Source organism: Lolium perenne, chromosome 1 (genome assembly GCF_019359855.2).
Source record: "Lolium perenne isolate Kyuss_39 chromosome 1, Kyuss_2.0, whole genome shotgun sequence".
Classification (NCBI taxonomy): domain Eukaryota; kingdom Viridiplantae; phylum Streptophyta; class Magnoliopsida; order Poales; family Poaceae; genus Lolium; species Lolium perenne.
In genome coordinates this window covers 267,945,602-267,957,893 of record NC_067244.2, presented here as the reverse complement: position 1 = coordinate 267,957,893, position 12,292 = coordinate 267,945,602, and positions in this window count along the sequence as shown.

The following is a 12,292-nucleotide window of genomic DNA, read 5'->3' as shown; positions in this document are numbered from 1 at the left end:
GGGAATTTTTAGAATGTCGCTGACATCAACTTCAAAAAACGTAGCTCGCAATTTTTGCTCGTTCCACCCCTGTCCATCCGGCAACAGGAGGTCCTCCACTAAATTTACCACAGCATCTGGAAGGTGTCCCAGTGGACGTTGAATGCTTGCTCTTGGGATCCAATTGTCATCCCACACTGCAATATTCTTTCCATTACCTACCCTCCAGATGAGACCTTCCTTTAGAAGTTCCCTACCATGTATGATACTCTTCCACGTGTATGAGGCGCTCTTGGGGCAATTCGCTTTCAGAAAGCTATTTTTTGGGAAATATCTCGCCTGGAGAACCCTGGCACATAAGGAGGTCGGGTTTGTCACTAGCCTCCAAGCCTGTTTTGCAAGCAGAGCTTGGTTGAAATCCACATAGTTTCTGAAACCCATCCCTCCCTTGCTCTTGGCCACACACATTTTATCCCAGCCTACCCAATGGATCTTTCTTTTCCCATCGGCATCTCCCCACCAGAAGCGAGAATCAATGGATTTTAATTTATCACACATGGATTTGGAAAGCTGGAAGCAACCCATTGGGTATGTAGCAACTGATTGCAGAACGGATTTCACTAGAATTTCCTTTCCCTTCTTTGACAAGCCCTGTCCCTTCCAGCCACTAATTTTAGCCCATTTCCTCTCTGGCAAATGCCGAAAAGCACCATCCTTGGATCTACCAACCTGTGTCGGGAGACCTAGATACTTTTCCGACAACGCTTCACATGAAATACCAATGACGTTTTTCACCTCGTCCTTGACTGCATCCGTGCAACCTTTGCCAAAGAAAATCGAGGATTTCTGAATGTTCACTCGCTGCCCAGAGCAAGACTCATACTGCTGAAGCACACTCTTCAAGGCCATCATATTAGCAGAATTTGCCTCCAAGAAAACAACACTATCGTCCGAAAAAAGCAAATGAGTAATGTTCGGCCCCGCTGACCCAAAGCCGACCCCAGCCAGGAGCCGCTCTTGTTGTGCCTGTCGAAGGAGAGCTGAGAAACCCTCCACACAAAATAAGAATAAATACGGCGATAGCGGGTCCCCCTGGCGCAGACCCCTCGAGGGAGAAAAAGTATCCGAGACACCACCATTCAACTTGACAGAGAAAGTCACTGAACTAACACACCTCATGATCATACTGACCCAACTCGGTGCAAACCCCATTTTTAGCATCATTTGTTCCAGAAAGACCCACTCAACTCTGTCGTAGGCCTTCATCATATCGAGCTTCACCGCACACAACGGCTTCTTCCTCTTCCTCCTCCTGATGGCATGCACACACTCATAAGCAATAAACACATTATCAGTGATAAGCCTGCCCGGAACAAAAGCACTCTGTTCCTCGGATATCAAAATTGGAAGAATTTTCTTCAATCTGTTGGCCTGTGCCTTCGCCGCAATTTTGTATAATACATTACATAAGCTGATCGGCCGAAACTGGGTGAGGAACTCGGGATTGTTGATCTTCGGGATCAGTACAAGTATAGTAGCATTAAAATCCTCTGGGCATTCCTTTCCTTCTACAAAATCCCTAACCGCGCGGCAAACGAAGCTTTTTAAAAACGACCAGTGTCGTTGGTAGAATAACGCCGGCAGCCCATCTGGGCCAGGGGCCTTGGTCGGGCCCATTTGAAACAAGGCCTCTTCAATCTCCTTGTCGGATAGCGGGGCCGTGAGTGACACATTCATTTCATTTGTGACAAAGCTCTGAATAATATTTAGCACCTGATCACTGTTCGTTGATCCCTCTGACGAGTACAGGTTATTGTAAAAGGCCAGTGCCATTTGTCTCATGCCCTCATCCGTTTTACACAAAGTACCATCACTCTTCCGAAGGGATCTGACTGTGTTCTTACGTCTCCGGTGAGACGCCCTGTTCTGGAAAAATTTAGTGTTTCGGTCACCTGCCTGCAGCCAGTCCTGGCGTGATCTCTGTCTGAACATAATTTCTTCCTTCTCAAATAGATCATGCATTTCATGCTCAATTTCCCGAACCTCCTGTGAGGTGCCACTCGCCCTAGCTGCAGTACGCGCCGCATCAAGTTTTGCCCGTAACCGCTTCATTTCGGCTCGGACTGACCCAAAGGTCTCATAGCTCCACTTCTGCATGTCTCGGGTGACCCCAAGGAGTCTTGACCACAGCCCACACAGACCTTGCTCATTTGTTTCCCCTTTTGCCCACGCCTCTTGGATCATCTCTTCATAGTTGTCATGCTTCAGCCACATCTCCTCAAATTTAAACCCCATGGAACAGGGTGGCAGACGTTGCTTGGGTTCGGTCAGCACTCTAATCAGCAGAGCCATATGGTCCGATTCTTCAGTAGCTATGTGTTCCACTTCAGTAAGCGGGAACAGCGATAGGAACGGCGCTGTCGCCGTACCTCGGTCAAGTCTAACCTGAATATTCTCCGCACCAACTCTTCTATTGTTCCAGGTGAACTCATATCCCTTATACCCTAGATCAGTAAGCCCGCAGTCCAACAGACATTCACGAAAAGCTGCCATTTGATGTTCATTGCGCGGGTTACCTCCTAGCTGTTCCTCCCCCTTAGTGATCTCATTGAAATCGCCAGCGCACAGCCAAGGTAAGTCATCGTGGGACTTAAGGTATCTCATCGCCTCCCACGTTTTGCTCCTCAGCTCGGAACGTGGTTCACCATAGCAGCCAGTAAACCGCCAGTTCTTCCCCTCAAATTTTATTTCAGCATCAATGTAATATTGGCACCATGGCCGAACTGAGACGTCTACCCCTTCCCTCCACCACAAAGCAAGGCCGCCACTTCGTCCCGTACAACTTACTGCCACACCATTTCTGAAGCCTAGACTCCACCTTATTTTCTCCATCGCTTTCGCTGATTTTTTTTTTGTTTCACTTAGAAACACCACCGCTGGGTTGTAAGACCTGCACAAGTCTCGTAGTTCGCCTACCGCCGCGTCCAACCCCAGACCGCGGCAGTTAAGGCTTAGGAGATTCATTGCTCTCGGCGGCCCCGAGCCTCGGGGACCGCCGCTGTATTTGCCCTTCTGTTGCAACCTGATGCCCCATGTTCTCCCTCCTTCGTTCCCACTGGATCCTCTAGTCGATTGAAAACTGAGTTTGATCGCTGACCTCCATCATATTCACCGGTGGGTTCCTCAATTCTGTCAAAAACAGAAGCTGTACGCTGCCGCTTGCCCGCACTCTCGGTGGCACCCTCACCCACCACCTGCACCGGTACTGGAACCCAAATTTGCTTTGGACCCCTCTTCTTAGGCAAAGAGCTCAAGGGGACCTGGGAGGAGCCAGGCTTGTTGGTGCCAGTGACTGTCCTTGGACGTCTAGTGAAGGTCCCTTGCCTAGCATTCCTCGGGGCCGTGCCCACATTGACTGGACCAGAGTACTGCTCATCCGCCCTCGCCCGGTGGCGTTTGTCAGGGCTCGTTACATCCATAGCTTCGTAACCCGACTCCTTACCGCCAGTGCGGGAAGAACTCGAGTAGACCTCATCCCTCATCAGGTTCCGCCGTGGTGGCAGATCTCTTACCGTCACCCCACCTCTGCCTCGTGTGTCGGAGCCCATAGAGTAGCTTCCATAGCTCCCTGACGAGAAAGACTGCCTAGACGGCGCAGGAGGTTTTTGGTTTCTCCTAGGTGAAGCTCTGAGCCACTCATCCCACTGTTTCATCTCTTCCCTTTCTGCAGGACATGAACCACCCGGGTGCACAATGCGCCCACAATCGAAGCAGAAGTGAGGGATCTTTTCGTATTTCAAGTCAAACCAAGTACCCTCCACATCCTCCTTGCTCTCCCTCAGACTAACACCTCGGAGAATAGGCTGATCAACCCTGATTTCCACACGAATTCTAAGCTCCTTCCCCCAGGCTATGCCATCTTTGTCCACGTCCACTGTGATGTATTTCCCAACCCAGTCCCCAATGAGTTTGCCGAAAACTCTGTTCATCATGTCCATGGGGAGATCAAGCACACGAACCCAAACTTCCATAGTATCAAAAGTCATATCAGATGGACGCACAGATCCAACATAGTTCTTCAGCAAGACAGCATTAAAATCAAACTGCCACGGACCATTGTTCATAGCATGATACCAATCACCTTCGGATGAAAACCTTACCACAAATCTGTTATCTCCAATGTCCCGGAACTGCGCAGGCCGATGAAGACCCCACGCCCTCTCCATCGCTCTCTCCAAAGCTCCGATCACCAACTTCCTTGGGGAGCAGACCTTGCCCACCGCCGCCCATCTAGGGCGCGGCGCCATGGAAGCATCGACACCTCCAACAATCAGGCCCGAGGCCTCCTTCTCAGTCAGCAGAAGATCACCCAGTTTTGCTGACAATCCCGCCGCCAGGTCGTCCCCCGATCCCTTCGCCGGAGAACGTGATGGCGTCCTAGATGGACCGCTCCCTCTCGTCGCCCCACGGGGTGGTGAAGACATGGCGAAACACACAGCTTCCTCCGTGTAGCACGACCGGAGAAGCCGTACCACCACCTCCGTGTATCTGATCCGCCGTCGAGAAACACCACCCTCAAGGGGAAAACCCTAGCCCTATCACGATCGCCACTCGATCGCCTCCAGAGTAACTTCCGCCTGTTTTTGGTGGACCCGCCTATATCAATCTGCTTTTGAACACATTGTTGCGTCTAGGCGATTGAGCTTGCCGCAGGCAACGAGCAGCTCGAGGTGTGCATGTATCTTGTCTAGGAACTGGGCGTGAATGTTCAACGTGAGCCAGCCAAGGAGCACCAGTTATCACACCCAGTGGCATACATATGAAAGGCGCATAGTACTCCACTGTACTTGAGCATCTTCGCAAGGTGCGCCGTGTTCCTAATCTTGCATATGTTTGTAGAGAACTCTTTATTTTGTTTATCTGATGAAATACAAGTCTTGCAACTCTGACCCGCATGTTGATTTTGATCGTCATCTTCAGGTGGAGAAGTGCAACTGAGGTCAAAGAATGGTTGAGCCATGCTGACTGGAGATCACGACCAGGTGCTTGCCGGAGATCACGGATGTGGAGTCCATGGGAATGGCAGAGGGTGGAGGAGCACCTGGGGCCAGTGGTGGATACGATGGGGATCGAGGGGCGGAGTAGCAGCTGGGGCCGGTGGTGCAGTTGATGGGGAGTGGGGCGAATTGTGTTGATTAGATGCTATTCTCATTACTCAATATCGCTTTCAGTTTGTTGTCTTCCGTGTTCATATGAATTGTGTTGATTGGAGGGAACAACATCTGTGGTCCTTGCAGCTCTGCTATCTTCCTTGAAGGTTGTCGGTGGAACCCTATCTTCTCTGAAGGTTGTCGGCTGGCGAGGTTAGTGAAAATTTCTCACGCTCTAGGTTTTGCTGAACTGTTAAAACATGATGCGTATGGGTATAAATGATATGCGTATAGGTCACAGCTTCCATCTTTTCTCGCATCGTCAATCATCTACATTCATGTCGTCGCTTCATGTCTATGTTAAGATTTACTCTGCATACTGGAATGTGCTTCAATGGACCTCTTGGCCCCTGTTTTTATGGTTCATTTATTTTTGTTCCTGAAATGCATGCCACTGTTGTACTTACTCACTGTCCTGATGTAAGCTAAATTCGTCCATCTTTTACTGTCTTTTCGCACTTAGTAGGTGGTGAAGCAAAGACATGATAATCTGTATGGCATTATGTTGCTGCTGATATTATTGTCTGTGTGTTCACTGTAGAACTCTAAGGAGATTGGCTTCCTGGCCACCGCGACGATGACCTTGCAATCTGCTGCTAGGAAGAGTGGCTTCCTGGCTGGGCGAGCAGGAGAGGGAGGCCTGGCGATTGCCCTGGGCGATCAGGTGCAGAGCGAGAGGAGGGCGACGCCCTGGGCAAGCAAGAGCAAAGCGGGAGGGGGCACCTCCTGGTCAAGCAGGAGAGGGAGGGGCGCTGATTCCAGGAGCAGGAGAGGAGAGGGAGGGGCAACGCATGGGCAAGCAAGTGCAAGATCTCAGCGAGGTGCTTGGCAGTAGGAGATGGGCAAGTGCTTGGCCAGAGATCATGGCGAGGAGTTGTCGAGGTGCTTGGCCAGTGGCCGGCGGCCGACGGAGATCACGACGAGGTACCGGTGAGGTGCTTGGCCGGCGTCCGGCGGAGATGAGGAGATCACAACGAAGTGCTTGGTTGGATGATATCAAGGCGAGATGCTAGTTGGGAGCGGAGGAGCTGCTAGGGGCGCGCGGAGGAGGAGCTGGGGCGGTGGAGGCGTTGGGGCGGAAGACGATGGAAGACGACGATGACGTGAGATTCAGATCTAGCGAAGGGTAGAGATGTAAATTCACCTGTTTTCACCTGGTCGGAAATTTCCTAGAAAGTCTTATAAATCGGAACGGAGGGAGTACATCATGTGTTCACAAATTCACACAAATTTAAGGCAAAAAATAAATGAATCTGCCATGTCTTTCTTTCTTTCCTCTAGTTAAGAACAAGTATTGGCATGTAAAAAGTTGTAGTTTAACTACATAAATTTACATCCCATAAAAATACTAATGTTTGTAATTCCAATTGAAGATGTAAAAAATGGTAGCGGAATGTAGAGAAAAGAAAGATATTACATCCAAATCTTAGGAACCAACTTAAGCGATGTATGTAGAAAAACAGAAAAATTACATGTAAAATCAGTAAAACTGGGAACACAAGCATACTGTACACCTTGATCTATTCAAGAATCTAGATGTAAATATATTAGAAAATATACATCCTGGTGCACCAAGATGCAAATAAAAATAACCGTCCTCCTAGACTTGTTGCAAAAAATACATTCCCAAAAACCAACTCTAGTCTGTCATTCCAATCGAGAATGTAAAAATAGTAACAGTGGATGTAGAAAGAGGAAAAAAAATACATCCAAATTACTGACTGTGGCCTTGAAGAAGGCGATGGCCTCTTGGCCATGGATTCGCCGCAGGAAGTCGGCGTCGAACGCCGCCTCCATTGCGCGCGCCCCCAGCGGAGCTCGTGCGCGTCGGGCCGGGCGGGCGAGTCGCCGACGGAGGTCGGGCGCGCTGGGATCGGCGGGCGGGCGAGTCGCTCATGGAGGTCGGGCGCGCTGAGACCCGACGGGTCGCTGGTGAGGTTGGGCGCGTCGGGACCGGGCGGATGAGTCGTCGGCGGAGCTCAGACACACCGAGGCCAGGCTGTTGCTGTTGGATGCAAGCACCATGGCTGACTCAGGTTCCTGACTTTGGGAGGAGATGGGATTTTCAGAGGAAGTCACGGGGAGACGAAGACCACATACTAACCGTTAGATAGGGATCCGACGGGCGCAAGCTGGGGGCACCGTCTAAGACAGCACAGTGCCCCGGAATTAGTTAGAATTCAGGATATTTTAGATATAAATTAGCGATCACACATATCTTCTATTTGAGTACGAACAATTCAAATATTAAATCACGCATATCTCATGTTTCCTAGAAAAACTCTCATAGGGAAGGATATTTGTTTACAAACCTTTCACCTTTAAAACCCCGATCCAAAACCAAGAAAGAAAGAAAGAAAAAGTGCATTGAGTATGTAAATTCTTACAAATTTCTAAAAATTGGAGTTAACATGAAATATGTAAGAGTAGAACAAACACTATATTATTTTTCTATAATAATAACAAATACATTAAAATAAGTTATCTAAGATATAAGGAATAAAATGCTTTACATGTGGTTTGCCTCAAAGAAAAGAGGGTCAAACCATTTGACCTACTTCAAAATTCATTTTATGAAGGGACAATTTTTCTTTACATATATTTCGTAGAACATTCATATATCAGTATTTTTTTTAAATTATTTGGGTATTCATTTGAATACCCACCCTTGAATTGAAGTGGGCCCGCCCTTGTGGAAAGGGCACCCTACATGTAACTGTTACCAGTGGCGCCATACCTGTAGCGTGGGGTATCTCGCTACTAACGTCCAAAAGTGCATGGTACAGATAGTCATTTTCCTAGTAGTGATACGAAGATAGTAATATAAAGTACTCTATGTTGCTCCCCACAATGACTAGTTTTAGAAGTCGAAATAAAGATGTTTTTACTCGACTTGCACAAAGCTACTGCTCCAACTGTCCTTGGGGCTAGAGAAACATGGTGGGAATAGTTATGTAGTTAATGGCCTCGAATCTGCAGAAGGATGGATCTCACCAGCGTGCAAGCTACTACCAATATCCAATTGTCCATCAAGTGCTCCTATGCAATATCCAATTGTCTACTTGAAGATTACAAGATTATTTTGCCCACAAGCTGCTACAGTTTATAGATTATCTACATTGCAACATTTCTAGATAGGACAGACATCGCCATTTATGACGGACATCGAGTATACCAACAACCCAATAGCCCACAGCTTTACAAACAAAACAGGTTTCATCCACTCAACTCATCGGTTAGATATGATGTCCCGATGTACCACCATGTCATATGAGATCACCGTTGATAACTAGTACTCAAATCTAGCTAGCAAATCATATAGGTTCTCGGAAAACCGATTACAAAGTGTTGTCTTCGTCATGCTTCCTCCTCCTCTCTCATCATCATGGCCGCCCCGAAGCTCCTCCCTCGCTTCACGAAAGTTCTTGTAAAGCATAGCCACCCACGCCGCCCAACACAATAAATCCTGCCATCTCCATCACGCCGATCACCCTTCTCGAAAAGTGCAGATGGCTCCAGGAGGGTTGGACATGATGCGATTATATTAGCTCATGTCATACATACATGAATTAAAAGGAGAAGAAATGAAAAAGTGGCTATGTTTGACATCATACAATTTGGAATCCCAAGGTCTTAGGTTGACTTGCACGGAAAGTTACTCGAGTAGACGCATGTTTCGGAAGCTACGGTCCCAAAGCTCTTGATCACGTCGTAGAGCTCCTCTACTGGATCTCGTGCCCAACTGCCTCACCAGCGACACATCAAAGCACATATCCCCAATGGAGAGTTGAGTTAAGATTATCGCTAATTTATACTAATTGTTTTTACTTCTCCCTAAACTAATCTTTTGACAAACGAATTGAAGTCGTGAAATTATGTATTTTTCAAAAATTAACCACACAATAGTGCAATTAATATTAACATATATATAATACATTTTATACAATCATAATGTTTATTTTGGAATTTTCGCTTACACAAAAGTTACACTGCTTCCTAATTGTTTTAGTAAACATCTCTGAAGAAAAGTAGAAGAGCAAAGAATGTGCATATTAATTTTTTTCCATTTAGATGAATTGCAACTATATGCGTGAATCTCTTCTCTATTTGTTGCATCATTAAATATCATTGAAAGTAGAGCCCTAATGCTGATAGAAATATCTAGAGTGCTTGATGTTAGGTGTAAGTAAATAAATGGATATTACATTCAAAATTGTTTGCTCTAGTGGTATATTTTTAGGTCATGGATGCAAATATAATTAGAGGATATCATTGTGTTTGATCTTGAATGGTGAATATATATAAGATGATCTTTGAAATTACAGATCTCCACTAATACAAAAAGAACATACAGTCCCCATCCAACACATCTCAGCCGTACGATTTAAATATCCAATGCCTCACGTCTCTTCCGTGTTTGATGGGAAAAGAGAAAATCCACCGCCCTAATCCCGCGTCAGTCGGCTACAAAATCTCCCCGAATCACTCCCTCCACCCTCCGGCACTCCTACTCCCATGAAACTGTTGGAGATATGCCCGAGAGGCAACAATAAAGTGGTTATTATTATATCTTAGTGTTCCTGATAAATGTTTACACCCGATGCTATAATTGTATTAAGTGGAAACATTGATACATATGTATTTTGTAAACAAATCAGAATCCCTAGTAAGCCTCTCATTTAACTAGCTTGTTGATTAATAGATGATCATGGTTTTCTAATCATGAACATTGGATGTTATTAATAACATGACCATATCATTAGGAGAATGATGTGATGGACACCCATAGTAAGCATAGCATATGATCAAATCATTAAGTCCATTTTGCTACAAGCTTTCAATACATAGTAACCTAATCCTTCGACCATGAGCTCGTATTAATCACTTACACCGGATAGATGCTTTGATTACATCAAACGCCACTTTATAAATGGGTGGTTATAAAGGTGGCATTAAGTATTCTGAAAGTATGAGTTGAAGCGCATGGATCAAGAGTGGGATTTATCCATGTTGATGACAAATAAGTATACTCGAGGGCCTCTTGGTGGAATGTCATCCAGTTAGCTTGCAAGCATGTGACTAGGCTACAAGTGATGACATATCACGGTACAAGTAAAGAGTATCGGTAACGAGGTTGAACTAGGTATGGAGATACCGATGATCGAACCTCGGATAAGTAAAGTATCGCACGAAAAAGGGAATCAGTATCGTATGTTAATGGTTCTTTCGATCACGAAGTCATCGTTGAATATGTGGGATCCATTATGGATCTCCAGATCCCGCCATTGGTTATTGACCGTAGAGGTGTCTCGATCATGTCTGCATAGTTCACGAACCGTAGGGTGACACACTTAAGGTTCGATGTTGTTTGAGTAGATATTGAATATGAGATGGAGATCGAATGTTGTTCGGAGTCTCGGATGGGATCCAGAACATCACGAGGAGGTTCGGAATGGTCCATAGAATAAGATTCATATAAGGAAAGTTATTTTCCGTGGCTCGGAAAAGTTCGGGAATTTCCGTTTAAAGACCGGAGGGTTTCCAGAAGGTTCCGGACAGGACACTAGTGGGCCCACGACCCCGGGAGGGGCCACATGAGCCGAGGGGGTGCAGCCCAGCCCTAATGGGCCAGGCGCACCATGCCTCAAGGTTCTGATACTCAATGTCTAATTTTTGTCAGGTATGGCCCCTTTTTCATCGCATATGGGCCTAAGTCGACGATATGGGTTCTATGGTCCAAACTGCATCAACCAAAGGCTGTTATCACCAGATTTTGGCCAAATCAGGAGATGGGCCGTAAGGGAGATGGGATTGGAAGATTACACGTGGAAGATCTCTGAAGCGGCCTTGCACGAAGAGTTTGGGCTAGATTGCCCGTGTATCTGTAATATAGTAGATCGCATCTTAGATTAAAAGATAGAGTTTAACCCGTGCACGGTTAGGTGCACGCCTAAATTAGAAAGTCCCCTGGACTATAAATATGTATCTAGGGTTTATGAAATAAGCAACAACCAACGTTCACCACAAATCAATCTAGGCGCATCGCCAACTCCTTCGTCTCGAGGGTTTCTTCCGGGTAAGCATCATGCTACCTAGATCGCATCTTGCGATCTAGGCAGCACAAGTTTATTCGTCGTTCATGCGTTGCTAGTACTGAAGCCTTTTTGATGGCGAGCAACATAGTTATCTTAGATGTGTTAGGGTTAGCATTGTTCTTCGTATCATATGCTGTCGTAGTGCAACCCTTATACATCTAGCCGCCCTTACACCTATCTTAGGTGTAGGGGCGGCACCCCGCTTGATCATTATTTAGTAGATCCGATCCGTTACGGTTGCTCCTTGTTCTCCAAGGATTAGTTTAATATCTGCAATAGTTAGGCCTTACAAAGGGTTGGAGGATCCAGCGGCGCGTAGGGTGTAGTTTGCTAGCCCTAGACAGGATGTTCCGGGGATCAACCTCGTGTTGGTTTTTAGGCCCTGTCTAGGATCGGCTTACGATCACCGTGCGTGGCCGCGAGGCCCAATCGTGAGTAGAATGTTCCGATTATGCGGTGAAAACCCTAAATCGTAGTAGATTGCTTTAGCTTTATCTTGATCAAGCAGGACCACCATATATTCATACACCTCGTGCGAACCATGGGTGGATCGCCTCCTTGAGCCGATTCACAGGATAACCTGAGAGCCGATCGAGGCTCGTATTTAATGTTTACGTGTATGCCATGCAGGAAACTAAGCGAGGCATCTCCATCACCTTCCTGACCAGGTATAGGTCAGGTGGCACGCCCTTGCACCAGCATCGGACGTGCGTGCCGGAGTCTTTGCGGGCCGTCGCTCGGAGGGACCAGGGCCAGCCGCAGCCCTAAGTTGCTCCCGGCTCTCCTGTGTTGCCCGTCGCTGCTCGCCGGTGGGTTTTTAACCGCAACACATTCTGGCACACCCGGTGGGACAATCTTCGACATCAACCACATCGCCATCTACATCTGAGATGGCGGACGGCACTCCAGTCACGTACGAGGATCTGACCGAGGAGCTCAAGAAGAAGTACGACGAGGTCAAAGCGATCCTCGAAGCCGACCTCATCGGCTCTTTTCACAGAACCCGCT